Source organism: Acomys russatus, chromosome 9 (assembly GCF_903995435.1).
Source record: "Acomys russatus chromosome 9, mAcoRus1.1, whole genome shotgun sequence".
Lineage (NCBI taxonomy): Eukaryota > Metazoa > Chordata > Mammalia > Rodentia > Muridae > Acomys > Acomys russatus.
Window position 1 is genome coordinate 63,485,916 of NC_067145.1, and position 15,553 is coordinate 63,501,468.

A 15,553-nucleotide genomic window follows, 5' to 3' on the forward strand; every position below is an offset into this window, starting at 1 on the left:
AGGCTGGTCTTGAACTCACAGCAATCCGCCTGCCTCTGCCTCCCTGAGTGCTGGGTATATAGGTGTGCGCCACCACACCCTGCTTACAACAGCTTCTTAAGGGCTCCTCCTAGCCACGTAATAAAATCTTGACTCACTGAACAGGACTAGCCTGTCTCTAACTTCCCAGCTGGTGCTCATTCTATGAAGAAGGCTTGTGAGCAGCCCCTCCACTCTTTGTCTTCAGCCTGGGGTTATCTACCACTCCTGGTTCCTTCCCAAGTTGGCTGAGATCCTCTTCTGAGAACCTACACTCCCTTTTCCCACATATTTGTTATTTTCTTTTAAGTATTGCTCTCCTGTCCCCAGAACTCAATAGAGTCTCTCAAAGCAAAGGAAATTCTTAGAAAATATTTAACTGATGGGCAAAGAGCAGCTCAGAATAATTAGAATTTATGTTGTGATATCCTTGATATCCTTGACTAACGGCAAAATCTGGGCTGGCCTGAAACTTGAGATCCTCTTCTTTCAATCATTTGAGGGCTCTGAATGGGCCACCATGCCCAAGTTAGACATTAAAAGAAATTAGAAAATTAAAAAACTTACTAGTTAGTAAGATAATTTCAAAATACATCTTTAAAAGAAGAGTTTGCATACCTATAATCCCAGCACTCAGGAGGCAGAGGCAGATGGATAACTGAGTTCGAGGCCAGCCTGGTCTACAAAGTGAGTCCAGGCAACTATGGCTACACAGAGATACCTTGTCTCGAAAAACCAAAACACACACACACACACACACCAAAACAAAAACAACAACAACAAAAAAAAAAAACACCAAAAAAACAGAGAAATCAATGTTAAACCAACTTGGGATCCTCCTATTTGTTGGCTAAGGTGCTATGCAGGCTGCTGGGGGAGGAAAGACATCAAGGGTCTTTGCTAGTACTGGACCTTGCATACTGCAGAAATGATCTACCAGATAAAATAAGCCCACTGGTAGGATGGACGTATGAAGGAGACAGAGCCATAGCTTTTTAAGACCTACGATGCTCTGGGTCCTCTCCTTCCCTCCTCACTTTTCTTTCCATGTTAGGGTTGGAAGCCAGGGCCTTCTACATGCCAGGCAGGCACTCTGTCACCGAGCCACACCCCAGGTGGCTCATAGGACAAACCACATATTAAACACTGCTTGACACTATGTAGAGTATGCAGGCTGTGTTTGTTCTGGTGTAGACCCAGTAACTCGCCGAATGCTTAGTACACTAATGTGTTAGGGTGTCTCACCCTACAGGGTAGGAAAGGTCAGGGAGAGGACTGAAGCAGGTGATTTTCACTAGTTTGGGAAAGGCCTTCTTTTCATGAAATAGTACTTGAAGTTATCCTGTAGAAAAGACAACACGGAGCCATGAAGGAAATGCCTGCAGGTACTCTGGATGACACACCAGTTGCATTGCTCTGACAACAAATACCCTGAGGGGTAACAGCAGGCGGAACTACCAGGGAAGGGAAAGGTTTTAATGGTATCAATATTGTATATGCTTTCTAGTATCAGAGGAAATCTTGGTCTTATGCAAGTTATTATCTTTAGAAACACATACGAGTATGGCACAGCAGTGCCAGGCAGTACTTCCACTACTATGGAGGTGGGAGACAAGAGATCAATGTTGAGTTGAAAGCCAACCTGTGCTAAATGGTGAGACTGGTCTTTGAAGAACAAATGGGTCTTCGAGTATAACCGAGTTGCAAGTATTCTTAAGGATAGTAGAATGCAGCAAGGTATTGGGAGCGTGAGGATGGCTTAGTTGGTAAAAAGCCGTAAAGACCTACAGGGCAGAAGAGAATAAACTCCCACAAAAAGACCTAATACATGTGTCCAAGAAGCCTGCTTCCGAAATGCGGACTCTTCAGCATTGGAAAACTATTCCTAGAAACCAATAAGCAGAACAAGTACACAGTAGCCATAGATACAGTTCCAAGAGAGCCTTTTCAATCGGGAAAAACTCGTACGATTTGGAATAACGAAGTATAGACAGGAAGCAACCGGCGCACGAATGTATATAAGTAGGCAGCAAGTTTTAACAAAATGCAACATATTCTTTGTTTTTGTTTTGTTTGTTTTTTAAAGGAAATTGACAAGAGCAAAGTATTACTATTCTCAATTTTCTGGGAAGCGACAAGACCAGGTTTCTTTGGTCATCCCACACTGAAGCTCTGGGGAAGCTGTAGAGGAGTGCGGGACAGGGGTCGAGGTCCTGGGGACAGCGGATCCGTAGCGAGGGGTGCGCTTTTCAGGGCACTGCCCGCCAACTTTGGAAGTCCCGCACGCTTAAGAAACGTACACTCGGCTGGGTTAGCTACAACTGGCGCCCCGGGAGCCAGCGGGCGGGGCTTGCAGAATGGGCGGGGAGAGAGACGGGACGAGCGGCGCGCGCAGCTGCGCGGGGCGGGGCGGGGCGGGGCCGGCAGCCTGCGCGCACGCGCCAATCACAGATGCCGCGAGATGGGTGCGCGCGGAGAGGCCGGGGGAAGTAGAAGGGCGGACTCGAGCCCTCCCTTAGCCAATCACCGCGCAGCGCTGACATGACGCTAGGCTCTCCCGGGCGCCAAACGCCAGTCGGCGGGCCGGGTGGGTGAGGGCGCCGGGGTAGGGCGCGAGGCCGCGCGGGGGTGGGACTTCCGCAGGGCCCCGGAAGTGGGATCTGTGTGTTCTCATGCGAACGGGAAGGAGCGTTGGGGATCGGGAGTCTCGAGGTTGAGACATTTTCGGGCCCGAAAGGGGAAGGATCAGCTGCCGCCGCCGCCAAGCCCGCGCCCGCGCCTCTTTGCTTTCTCCGGCCCGGCCCGGCCGTGCCGCCTCTTCTTGCCGTCTCCCTCCTCGGCCGTCCCCGCGTGTTTTGCGCGGTCGCCGGGCACCGGGGCTGCGGCGACGAGCCCGCGGGCGGCCGGTCGGGCGGGGCGGGCGGCTGACAGGTGAGCGGGCCGTCCTCGGTCACCGACCGGGCTGCCTCCCTCCGCGCCCGGTGCTCGGACCCGCGCCGGCACCAGCCTGTCACCGGGCCGCCATCTTCCCGGAGGGACTGGGCCAGGCGGGCCAGGGCCGGGCCGGGCCGGGGAGGGACCGCGCAGGGCCGGCGCTGGGGCGGACGGGCAGAGACGGGCAGTGCCGTGGAGAGAGCGGCCGGGGAGGCCTGGGTTAGACTGGACCTGGGAGGACCTGCGGGCTGGGGTCAGACCCGACTGACATGGCCCTGGCTAGACTGGACCAGAGCGGAGCGAGGCGTGTGTTGAGTCGACCCCGAGGCCTCCTCCCCGAGGCCCGCGCGGATTTGCCTGTGCAGCCGGAGGAGAACGGGCTGGGGTCGCAGGCCACCAGCGTCCCCAGGGCGGGCGGGCGGGCGGGCGGGCGGGCGACGGGGACCCGCAGTGCGGCGCCGGGGCCTCGCCCCCCTCGGTCCTGCCGGAGACCAGCCAGACAGCGCGCTCGCTGCTGCGGGGAGAGATGGCTCATTAGGGAATCGCATTCCTTTAGAACCAGGAAGTTAGGATCCTGTTGCTCGAGTGTGTGTGTTTGGAATGCTGCTCCCCTTTCCCCTTACACTTGACAGACTTGAGCAAGTTCGACTTTGAAATAGTTAAGAAATAAAAATCAAATGTGAAGACTCCTGGGAGCCGGCCAGCAACCTCTTAACCACCTGCTTCTCAGTGGTGTATAATAGAGCATTAAGTTTGTTTCAGAGTTTAGGTCATTGCATATTGTGACTTTCAGTGAATTTAATCCTGTGTCTCTCTCCCCCCACCCCAATTTTTTTTGGTGTAAGGTGGCCTTGAATTTGGACTCACTCGGTATGTGAGAAAACTACCCGTAGAAAATTATCTCAATCTGACTTCCATTCGAGACCTTCTCACTGGCCGAGGAATACTTTGTCTTAATCATAAACTGAAACTTTGAAGTTTTATGTAACAGAATAAAACTAGAGCTTCCCGTGGCTACAGTGGAATTAGATTGTAGCACACAGTTGAGTAAGGGAGTTTTTAGTAGAGGCAGTAGCAAATGCAAGTGTTTCTTTTAGGGCGTTTAGCTACTCCTTTTCAAATTGAGTCGAATGTTTAAAATGCATTTGCGATTTGTTTTGAGTTAACCTTTGCTAGACCACAAGAGAGAAGAATGATGCTCACTTTTTTGGTGGTCTGATAGTATATTATGTGCAATTTCCATACTCCCTCAACTTGATTGGCTCCCCTTATTTATAGTCAAGGTTAATTGATGGAACTTGAAATGGTTGTGGTTTTTTGAAAGTTTATTTTTTCATTTAGTACATTTCCCTTAAAACTTGCATTAGTTAGAAATATATTTCATCTTGTATTTTGGATACTAATGCGACTTGAGTTGACTTATTTATATGACTAAAAATGGCATGGCTTCGTAGTCATTAGAAGTTCTCCTGAGTACGCCTTTAATCTCAGCACTAGGGAGGCAGAGGCAGGTGGATCTCTTGAGTTCGAGACCAGCCTGGTCTACAGAGTGAGTGCCAGGGCTTAACAGAGAAACCCTGTCTGGAAAAACCAAAAAATAAAAAGAGAAGAAGTTAGTTATCCTCTAGGTGACTGAGTTTCTCAGTCTGTAGGAGCCTCAGAAGACTAATGTAACACGAGCATGTTGATGTTGGCTGTTTTGCTATTTTTATTGTTACTCAATTGCTATCTTTGATATTCTACCTTTTAGCTGTCAACTTTTAATTTATTGGTAGTGTTTTTCCCCCTTGATCACATCTCTCACATAGAAAACAGGTTCTGAGGCAGAATGTTAATTTGGAGAAAAGAGCTATACTATATTTGAGTAAGATCCAGAGAGAAAATAGATGATTATATGGGGGTTGAAGTTTGCTAGATTCATTATACCACATTCTGTAGAAGAGTAGCTGAAATTAAGTAGCAGCAGTTTCATATTTAATGTTCTGGGGGTTTGCCCATTTTGTTAAAACACAAACAAACAAACCCAAAAACTTTGAGGTTTAACGAATTGAACTTATGTGGCTTACCTAAATATGCACACAACATGACAAAGATTGCTTGAAGTCAGCAAATAGATATTTCATTTAACCACCTGTTTTCATGAAGAAGTCTTAGAAAGTTATCTAAACGTAATTCTGAAATGCTAAGTGAGAGTTTGGACATAATTGTTAACGGTGATTAGGATGAACAGCGCTGTCAAGTAGCTGTGTCTGTTCAGGTTTGCAACAAGATTTACAAACTCTTTAGACTTGGCTGGTGTTAACCAGCTAAGAAGTGGCTCACACTCCTCTCACTGTCATTTTTATGTCACGGGGCATTCATACTGCTGTCAGAATATGCACTAGGATTATACTGTAGCTCTTTCACTTTTAGTGAGGTGATGGCCTTTGAGGTTGGGAAAGTGCTATACTGGTTAGTTCCTGTAAGTCCCATTTGTTTTTACATTAGAGTTAAAGGCGGAGTTTACATGTACTTTTCTAACACCTGTAGTGTTCTTGTAGCTACTTAGGGTTTAAGGTATATTGCTTTCTTAATTTCAGATTGGTAGAAGCAGAAAAATTGTAGTGTCCTTTTGAAATTTCTACCATTAAACCATTTCAACCATTTTTTAATGAGAGGAAGAAAAATGCAGGCGTTGAAGCTGGGCCTCCCAAGTGTTGGGGTCAAAGGCATGCGTCACCATTGCCCAGCCCTCATATTCTTTTTTGTATGTGAAGAAATATTCTGTTGTTGCTTGTTTTTGTTTTTTTCTGTGAAAGTTAATTTTAGAGTGTACAGTGAGTGAGTTCATTACTATTTGATGGTTAAATTCATGAGACTTCAGTTTAATTTAAATGTTTTGCTCTAATTTATTTGGCAGTACATAGGAGTAAACCCTGGTACTTGGTTTATGCTAGGCACTTTACCACTGATCTAAACCCCTGGCCCTCTTTTAAATTTTTTTATAAAAATTGTTTTATTGAAGTTAAGAATTCTACTAAGTTGTTCCCTGGCCTTGAACTTGCTACCCACCTGTTTTAGCCTTACAGCAGCTGGGAATACAAGCCTGTACCTCCAGGCCAGCTAGTTTGTCCTTAAGTGTTAGACTTGTTGAGGTCTTTGGAGCTGCTGTTCCCTGTAGTTACCTTAATTAGAAATGAATTTTCTTATTAGGCCATGGAATTGGAATAGTAAGCCTCTAGATTCCCTTAAGAAAAGGAAGGGGCCTTGTGAGGTGTCTGAGCTGCTAAAGACACTTGCTATCAAGCCTGCTGACCTGAGTTCAGTCCCCATAACCCATGTGGTAGAAGAGAGCCAATTTCTGCAAGTTGTCTTCTGACCTCTACACACTATAAATACATGAATGTGAAAACCAGAAGAGAAGGGAGATAAATTTCAAGTTGGAAACATTTCCCCTTAGTGTTGTGCCTTACAGGCGGCTTTATTTCCCCATGTGCACATGGCGTCCTTAGGAGTAGGGGAAACTATTAGCTGTGCTTCCTTCCTTTCCATTCCTTGCTCTCTCCTCCCCCATGCCTCTTGTCTCTGTGCCTTTATACGGTCTGTCTTTGCACCGCTTTTCTGTGGAAGCTGTCGTGACCCCTGTTTTAATCAGGAAGGATTTGCATAGGAGTGCTGCTGCTGATTGTGTGATCTTTCCCTTGCGTGCCATCCCTGCCACCTCAGTCTCTGAGACCTCGGCATTTGAAAATGTTTAGGACTTTATACAGATGGAAAACATTCTGCCTTATTATTTTTTAGAGGGAGCTTAATGATCACTGATATAAGACTTAGTTGTCATTGAAAATAATCCTTTCATCTTCCTTAAAGCTTGTTTATCAGGATGGTTCTTAATTGCTTGATCAAAATAAAATCATCCTCTATTTACACAAACTGTCTTCATCATCTCTATCCAGAGTCTGCCTTTCAGACACATTCTGCTTGCTTGGCCCTTCCTAGAAACTTATCAGGGCGTGCTCACTGTAGCCCCACTGCTTGTGGCTTCATTCCCTGCTCACTTTCTAGGCCTTCCTCCATGGTGTGCTGTCTTAGTAGTTTCTTTGCCTTTTTTTTTCCCCCCCTACAAATCTCTGCTTAGTCCCTTTTTTGTTTTGTTTTGTTTTTTTGAGACAGGGTTTCTCTGTCCAGGCTGGCCTTGAATGCATAGAGATCCCCCTGCCTCTGCCTCTTGAGTGCTGGGATTACAGGTCTGCAACCTGCCTGGCTTTGCTTAGTTCCTTAATACTGTTAAGATTGCTCTTGAGGACTCGTTGCCTCCGTTTCTAAGTTTAACTGAGTGTTTCTCACTCGCTGCATCCTATAGAGTATGCAGTTAACCCAGGGATATTTCTTATGAGGAAGATCTCTTTTATGTTTAATACTTTTTTCCCCCCGCTTTAAGGCCTAGTGTGATGAGGGATAAAGCATGGCTAAGGGCATCTTCCACTTGTGTGAAAGAAAGTGTTGACAATGTCTGTTAACAAAAGTGGACAACTGAAAAGGATATATTGCGGAGCTTCTTCTAGTTTATAAAGTTACTTTTACAATGTTTTAGCTGACTTTTCATAGCTGTATTTAATGGAGAAAGTGGCTTAGGCACAATAATTTAACCTTACATTTCACTGTCTTTCAGTCTTTCCATAGACCTCTTTTTTTCTTTCTGTATTTTGCTTTAAAATTAAATTCTATTAACAAAACCCAAAGCAACGATGGTATTTCTAGTGTATTTTTAATGTGATATTCTATTTAAAGTCATGTACACTGACATTCAGATACTGGTGACAGCTATGCTTTTCCTTGTTAGTTACAGTTGTCGTGTGTTATGTCATGTTTGCCCTAGGCTTGCTTTCATTTCCTTTCTGTATTTTTCCTTTGCATTACTCTTGGCACTGTAACATGCCATATACATTATTTATTTGTGGTCTGTTGTCTGTACTCTAACTCCATGACATATACAGGGCATTTTGTCTATTTTATTCATTAGTATGAACCCAGACACCAGGACAGTATCAGGCACATAATGTGCCATAAATGATTTGTTTGCAATTTTTTGTTTATTTATTTGTGGTGCTGGGAATTAATATTTTTCCCAGACAAGTGCTCTAGAGTTGTACCTGTAGCTCCCTGAGAAATTTAATAAACCCCAGCCTTGTGATGGTGAATAAAGCAAATATCCGGTCTTCATTTGGGTGCAAGGTACACAACCACTTAACCCAGTATAAAAGTACAATGGTCAGTAGGTCAGAGATGTGGCTCTAGAGGGAAGTTATGAGAAAAGACAGGAGATGAAAGTAGCCTTTTCAGCAAAGAGAATGATGCTGCAGTGACTCTGAGGTGGGTGGGAACAAAGAACTTATGACAAATTAATGTAGAAACAGCTTAATGAGGCGAAGGAACTGAAAGAAGTAGGTGGGAATTGGCCTTGGGGCCTAGGATGTCCCTGTGTAGGTTGAGGAAACATCAGGAAACACTTGGAGGTTTTTAAGTGGTGAATTACACGATTAGAATTGCCTTTTAAAAATAATTGTTCGGAGCTGGTGAGCTGAGCAGGTTAAAGGTGCTTGCCACCAAGCCTGACAAACTGTTCAATTGATCCCCAGATCCCACATGGTTGAAAGAGAGAACCAATTCCTGGAGGTTGCCCTCTTATTGCCACATGCACGCCATGGCATGTGCCCATACACATACATAAATAAAGATAATAAATAAAATCAAAACATTTAAGAAAATACTTGTTCTGCTTTATGGAAAGTGATAGGGAAGAGGCAGAAATGAGTGCACTGACAATGAATTTTACTTAGTGGCAAGGAGCAGATTATTCTTCCTTTACTTTATGATTTTCTTGGTCACAGTTGAAAAGACCCACTTCCAGTCTACACGAAGGGTAGCTTGCTTAGATTCCTTTAGTTTGTATGCTGCAAAATCATACATGTTTAAAAAGTAGCTGAAAAATATGCCTTGGGTCTGCTATCATTTGTCAGTTGTTTAAAAGTATATTGTTAGTTCTGATTTTATCAGGGCAAACTAATTAACATTCTTTTTTTTAGTAACATCTCTGGAAAATGGAAGCATTTTTTTGTTGTTGTTGTTGTTTTCATATTTCAGAAAGCTTTATATTTTTATTGTGGGTTGATCATACTACAGGATGCAAACCCCTTAGCCCACTTGATGTGAAGTTACAGGCAGCTTCAGAGATTGTTACTCTTTGTGCACAGTTTCAACATTCATATTATTTTATTTTATTTTTGGTTTTTCGAGACACGGTTTCTCTGTGTAGCCTTGGCTGTCCTAGACTCACTTTTGTACACCAGGTGGGCCTCGAACTCACATCGCTCTACCTGCCTCTGCCTCCCGAGTGCTGGGATCAACATTCATTTTAAAACAATACTTGTACAACCTTTCTGTAGGCTGGGTGTGGTGACACACCTGTAATCCTAGTTCTTGAGAGGGGGAGGCAGAACGAGCAAGAAGGCTTCAAGCTTTGGGTTACATGAGACCCTGTCCCCAGAGCCGGGAGGGCCCAGACTGACACTTTTTTGAGCCCTCCTTTCTCTTTTTTTTTTATTACACTGTATCCTAATGTTTCATTGTTGAGATTTGTATCTTGTAAGGTGTCTTCATTCACTTCAATTGTATTTCTCTGCTTTAGTTAGTAACAGTAGCTAGTAAAAAAGTATTCTCAGTTTTATTTTTGGTTTTTCTTTGTGTAGCCTTGGCTGTCCTAGCTCTCACTTTGTAGATCAAGGCTGGCCTCAAATTCACAGTAATCCACCAGCCTCTGCCTCCTGAGTGCTTAAACTAAAGGTGTGCGCCACCACTGCCGGCTTCTCAGTTGTTTTTAAACCAGAGTTTGCAAAGGGAAAATTTTGGTCTTATTGGAGAACAATGGTACTTCTTCCTAATGGCTTCCAAGGCATCAGAAGATGGGGTGCAGTCCATCGTCTTAACCACTCAGCTGTGACTGTGTGACCAATAACTTTTAAGAGTAGACTTAAAGCCGGGGGTGGCGCACTCAGGAGGCAGAGGCAGGTGGATTGCTGTGAGTTCAAGGCCAGCCTGGTCTACAAAGTGAGTCCAGGACAGCCAAGGCTACACAGAGAAACCTTGTCTTGAAAAACAAACAAACAAAAAGAGTAGACTTAAGCCAGTTTGCTATTAAATATTCAGAAAAGTAAAATCCTTTTAAAAATGCTTTTAGGAGGTAAAAGTATTTAAAAGACAATCTATAGTACTTCAGTTAGTGTGTCAGGAATTCTGCTTATGTGGGTGCTTGGCTTTATTCTCAGCTCAGACTGCGTGCCATGTTCATTAAGTCCTGCTACCTGAGTGGCTGCCGCCCTACTTCCCCAGTTATTGTCACCATGCCAGATGCAAATCAGTGTCGCCCTTTAACAGGTCATTTGGGGTGCAGACCAGCTGTGCATATGAGTAGTTGGTGAGTCAGCTTCTTTGCTCCTTCAGAGAGGGAGAGCCATGAGGAAGACCAAAGGGCAAAATGCAGGAAGCTGGGTGCCCAGTGCTTAGTGTGTGTTCTGCACTTTTTCACAGTGCTTATGTTTTTCTGTAACTTCGATGAACTTAAATCTCTTCTGCTGAAAATATTCTTCAAGACTGGCTAATTTAAGGTAAATTAAATCGAAACACAAAAAAGATTAGAGGTAGAAACTAAAATTGCCCAAACCAAAACTGCCAGAAGTACTCAGGCTTATAGAATTTAAATCTCCATGACATGGAAAATTTAAATTGCGTCTACAGAGTGCCTTCCAATTCAGAGTGATGGTGTTTTAGTAGGTTTCAGCCAAACTTAGGGAGACTCTTGTAGCATACTGTGTCTTTCAAGTTCAAAATATTCAAAGTACTTTTCTTTCTTTCTTTCCTCCTCTTCTTCCTCCTCCTCCTTCTTTTTGGTTTTTCAAGACAGGGTCTCTCTGTGTAGCGTTGGCTGTCCTAGACTCACTTGGTAGACCAGGCTGGCCTCGAACTCACAGTGATCCGCCTGCCTCTGCCTCCTGAGTGCTGGGATTAAAGGCGTGCGCCACCACGCCCGGCCCAAAAGTACTTTTTATTGTGTTGGGTTATAACATATAGTACGTACTTTTCATGAAACATATGATCCGTTGAACACTCTAAATTATGTCAGCTCAATTTTAATGGGGATAGGGAAGGAGGGAAAGAAAATGCTAGATCCCCAGCTTTCAATTGGTGTGAAAGTAGGATTAGATAAGTTTATTTTAAAGACTAGTTACCACATGTTTACTATTAATGTAACATTATTAAGTCACATTAATAAGTTATATTCCAGGTTCCTAAGTTTCTATTAATGTCATTGTTACCTGTCTGGAATTACCAGGTGCTTACATAGTGTTAGGTGAGAACTAATACCACCGTGACGTAGCAGAGTCAGCCTCGGAGATTTCCAGTTTTGGTCTATACTCTTGTGTTAGTTGAGATTCGATAACTAGTTATCAACTGTCAGAAAAGCAGTATCTCATCATAGGTTTTTAGAGCTGAAGGCCCTAAGTACTCCACAGAAGTTGTACGTTTGTTGGTTAGACATGCAGTTAGCTGGTTAGTGACAGAGTTATGACTGTAACTCAGCTCTTTCCCAGGATCTGGATGTGCTCTGCCTCTTCCTGGTGTGGACCCACCCTAGGCTCATTGCACTCGTAGTTGCGGACTCAGCCCAAACACATGCAAACCTGTAAAACCAACCTAGACATTGGTAAAAACATTAGCCTTATTTCTGTTGCAGAATTTTAAAAGAAACATTTTAACTTTAAAGTGGACTTTTTTTTTTTTTTAAGATTTATTTGGATTATTTTTTATATGTGTGTAGTAGGTGAGGAGGGTAGGTGCCTGAAGGAGACCAGAGGCATTGGATCTACCAGAAATTGAGATTATAGGCTACAGGCAATTGTGAGCAGTCTCATATGGGTGCTGAGTGTGGAACTCAGGTTCTTTGAAAGATCAGTACACACTGTTAGTCTTTTTGGGGTTTGTTTTTGTTTTTTCTAGACAGGATTTCTCTCTGTAGCCTTGGGTTGGCTCTCTTGGACTCAATTTGCAGACCAGGCTGGCCTCTAACTCCCTGAGTGCTGGGATTATAGGTGTGTGCCACCACTGCCTGGCTCACGCTCTTCATCTTTTTTTTTTTTTAAACAATTATTTTTATGTAGATGAGTTGCTCTACCTACATGTACACCAGCATACTAGAAGAGGGCGTCAGATCAAATTATAGATGGTTGTGAGCCACCATATAGTCTCTAGGAATTGAACTCAAGACCTCTGGAAGAGTAGTGCTTTTAACCACTGAGCCATCTCTCCAGCTCCCTCACACTCTTAATCACCATCTTTCCAACCCTAAAAGCAGATTCTCTAGAAGCTCTTTAAAAAATGAAGTAGTGTTATTATTTGTTGCTTAAGATGGGGTTATGTTCTGAAATACAGTTAGGCTATTTATTGTGACTATTGAATACCTTAGAATACTTAGCACAAACAGATTGGATAGACTAGTCAATTCATATAACCTTTTGGTGTAGTCAAGATTTACAGTGAGAGATGTGCTGTCTACACAACATGGCATGCTGTTTTATAGTAAGATTTTTTTAAGTAAATGTTAATGTTCAAATAATAAAAGTTTAGTAAAAAAAAACTAATAAGGATCATTTCTGAGCACTATCAAGTATTATCTGTGCATTATTCCATGTGTTTTTATACACCTGGTAGTGCAGTAGGTTTGTTTATATCAATATTGCTACAACAGTGAGTAACATGTTGCAACCAGATATTAGATTTTTCGCAACAGCTACCGCAACAGTAGGCCATTGGAATTCTTAAATTTATTGTGCATCCGGGCTGGGGTGCGCTAGTGGCAGGGTCTGTGCATGTGAGTATAGGTGCTCACAGAGGCCAGAAGGAGGGTGTGGGATCCCTGGAGCAGGAGTTGTAGAGAGCTGTGATCCTCTTGCTGTGAGTGCTGGGAATCAAACTCAGTTCTCTGAAAGAGCATCAAGTGCTCTAAGTCACTGAGATTATTTCTTCAGCCCGTCCCCAGAAGTTTTAGTTCCATTATAATGTATAGGGCCACCATTATGTTTGCATTATCCTTAACTTAAATAGTATAGAATACATGACTGTATTCAAGGAAAATTAAGGATTTTGTCATTCTAGAATATTCGGCAACTTTGATTCAGATAGGGAGGTAGTACTACATGTTGGGATTAGCATCCACCAATTTATATAATATAAGCAGACTGGATTATACTAATTCACCTTTTTTGTTTATTTGTTTGTTTTTGAGACAGTGTTTCTTGTATAACCGTCTTGGGGTCCTGGAACTTTGTAGACCAGGCTGGCTTCAAACGCACAGAGATCTGCCTGTCTCTGCCTCTCAAGTGCTGGGATAAAAGGTGTGCGCCACCACGCTTGGCTGTAGTTCACTTTTAAGAAAGAGTAACTCAAGAGAAATTAATATAAATAACATGTTTTTCTTACTAAAGCATTCATACAGTTGTTTATTTTTAGTATCCTTGGTGTTAACTATGTACAGGTTCAAAAGTATGATGTCATATTTTGCATTTTGTATGTGTGGCTTTTGTTGCTTTTAAAGACAGGCTTTCACTCTGTAGCTCTATGCTGGCCTTGTGCTCAGAGATCCCTCTGCTTCTGCCTCCCCAGTGCTGGAATTAAAGATGTGTGTCGTTATACCCAGTATCCATGGCTTTTTTTAAAAAAAAGAGACTCAAACTAGAGGGAAAGTGATTTTTTTGGAAAGCTTTCATGTGTGTTTTGCTGTGTTTAAGCAAAACAACTGGTGTGTGTCAGGATCTCAGTTTAACAATAGTTTCCCCAGGAAACAGCTCAAATTCCAGCTGTGTGCTGCTTGTCTTAAGGTTCTCAAAATTGAAGCTATTGACTGTCTATTTTCAGGACACCTGTTTTAGAGTCTGGGGACTCTGAGGCCAGAGGACAGTTTGCTTGCACTATCCACTACAGGAAAGACAGAAAATGGTATTGTTTCTAGTTTCATGCTTTTGAGCCCATAATGACAATACTCAACCCTTGTAAAAAGCTGGTGTTGTTTCAACACCTTCGATTTGGATGACACAGCAGTGTGTGTCTGGGGGCTTACCCTAGATGTGCAGGCTTTAGCCAGGTGGGGTAATAAATACCCACGTCTGTACTAGCACTCAGGAAGAACAGGCTAGTGTGCCCTACATAGCAAGACCGTCTTAAAAAGAGAAGGACATTAAAGGGTCTAATGAGAAAGTTTTAATGTTTTCACTGAAGCTGGAGGCATAACACACTGGATAATACTGAACAAGTTCATTTAGTTTACTAAAAAGCAGTGCTGTTGGGAAGCTTTCTGAGAACCCAGGCTGGCTTGTGGTCCTCACGGCTGAGCTCAGGTCCACTTACATGGTGGGCTAGCGGTCACTGAGCCACGCCCTCCCAGCCATTGGAACTACAAACACTGCTTCTGTTACTCTGCTTGCTCAAAATCTATTGCGTGAGGCATATTATCTACTGAAAAGGGAGTGTAATCCTAACTGGCCTGAGTTATAACTCACTTTATGAAATAGCGATGGCTGGAGACAGATCTTTTACAGTACTAAGCCAAAGGGAGATTTGATTCTGAGTTTATTTTGGAACTTTGGTTCTTTTTCAAAATATTGTATCACTTGTGTACATATAAGAGGATGTTCACTATGTTTTAACGATACCATTTACACTGTTATTTTGGGAAACTTTAAAGTGTCTGCAATTGTAATCCTTAATACTTGAAGACTGTTGTTTTGTACTGTGGCTTTGTAAATAGTTTGGTATTTCAGAGTTTCTGAGTCTGGCTGTTGTCTCTCCAGCAATAGTCATGACAAGGTGTCTTAAGCACGTTGTGTACCAGGCACTGTGCTGCCTCCATGTTCTGAGAAGTCCCCACAGTGCTGTTGGTGAGAAAACCCAGATGAATGAGGGTGTTGTGCCTGGTGAGAAGGAGGCCAGCTCCAGGCAGTGCCCATCATACCTCTGACCCCACTGCCTAGTCGGCCCCTTTAGCCTTTGTTCACTGTGAAGATGTCCTAAGAATCTGAAGTAGTAATTTGGTTGAGAGATGATTTTTCTGGAGAATTTAGTGACAATTGGAATATAGAAGTGAAGCATACTTAAGAAAAGGCTAAAATGTATTTGCAGGTTTCTGGCTCAAGTATTGGTCATTTATATGAAATATCGTTTCCAGTGAGATAAGCTTTGAGCAGATTTTTATTTTTATTTTTTTAATTTTATTTTATTAATTTATTCTTATTACATCTCAACGGCTATCCCATCCCTTGTATCCTCCCATTCCTCCCTCCCTCCCATTTTCCCCTTACTCCCCTCCCCTATGACTGGGACTGAGGAGGACTTCCTCCCCTTTTATATTTGAGCAGATTTTTAAAACAGTATTTTTACCTGCTCCTCCCATACAAATAGTTGCTTCAGTATGTGTTTGCCACTAAGAGACTTCTTTAGTGGCTTGTTTTTAATATTAAGTTAATTTTTAATGTCACTCTTTGATATGTAACTCATAGACCACAGTGTACCCTTG

At 43.2% G+C, this 15,553-nt stretch overlaps 1 protein-coding gene across 3 annotated transcripts in view; it reads left to right on the forward strand.

Moving 5' to 3' along the window:
• Positions 1-2,662: 2,662 nt before the first annotated feature.
• Larp4b (La ribonucleoprotein 4B) overlaps positions 2,663-15,553 on the forward strand; it is an 83,007-nt gene continuing 70,116 nt past the window's right edge. For 2 of the 3 annotated variants that reach the window (XM_051151458.1, XM_051151459.1), the window contains exon 1: positions 2,663-2,949. The gene's annotated coding sequence lies outside the window, so the exon portion shown is untranslated. The remainder of the gene's footprint in view (positions 2,950-15,553) is intronic. The other variant, XM_051151460.1, reaches the window with a different exon arrangement.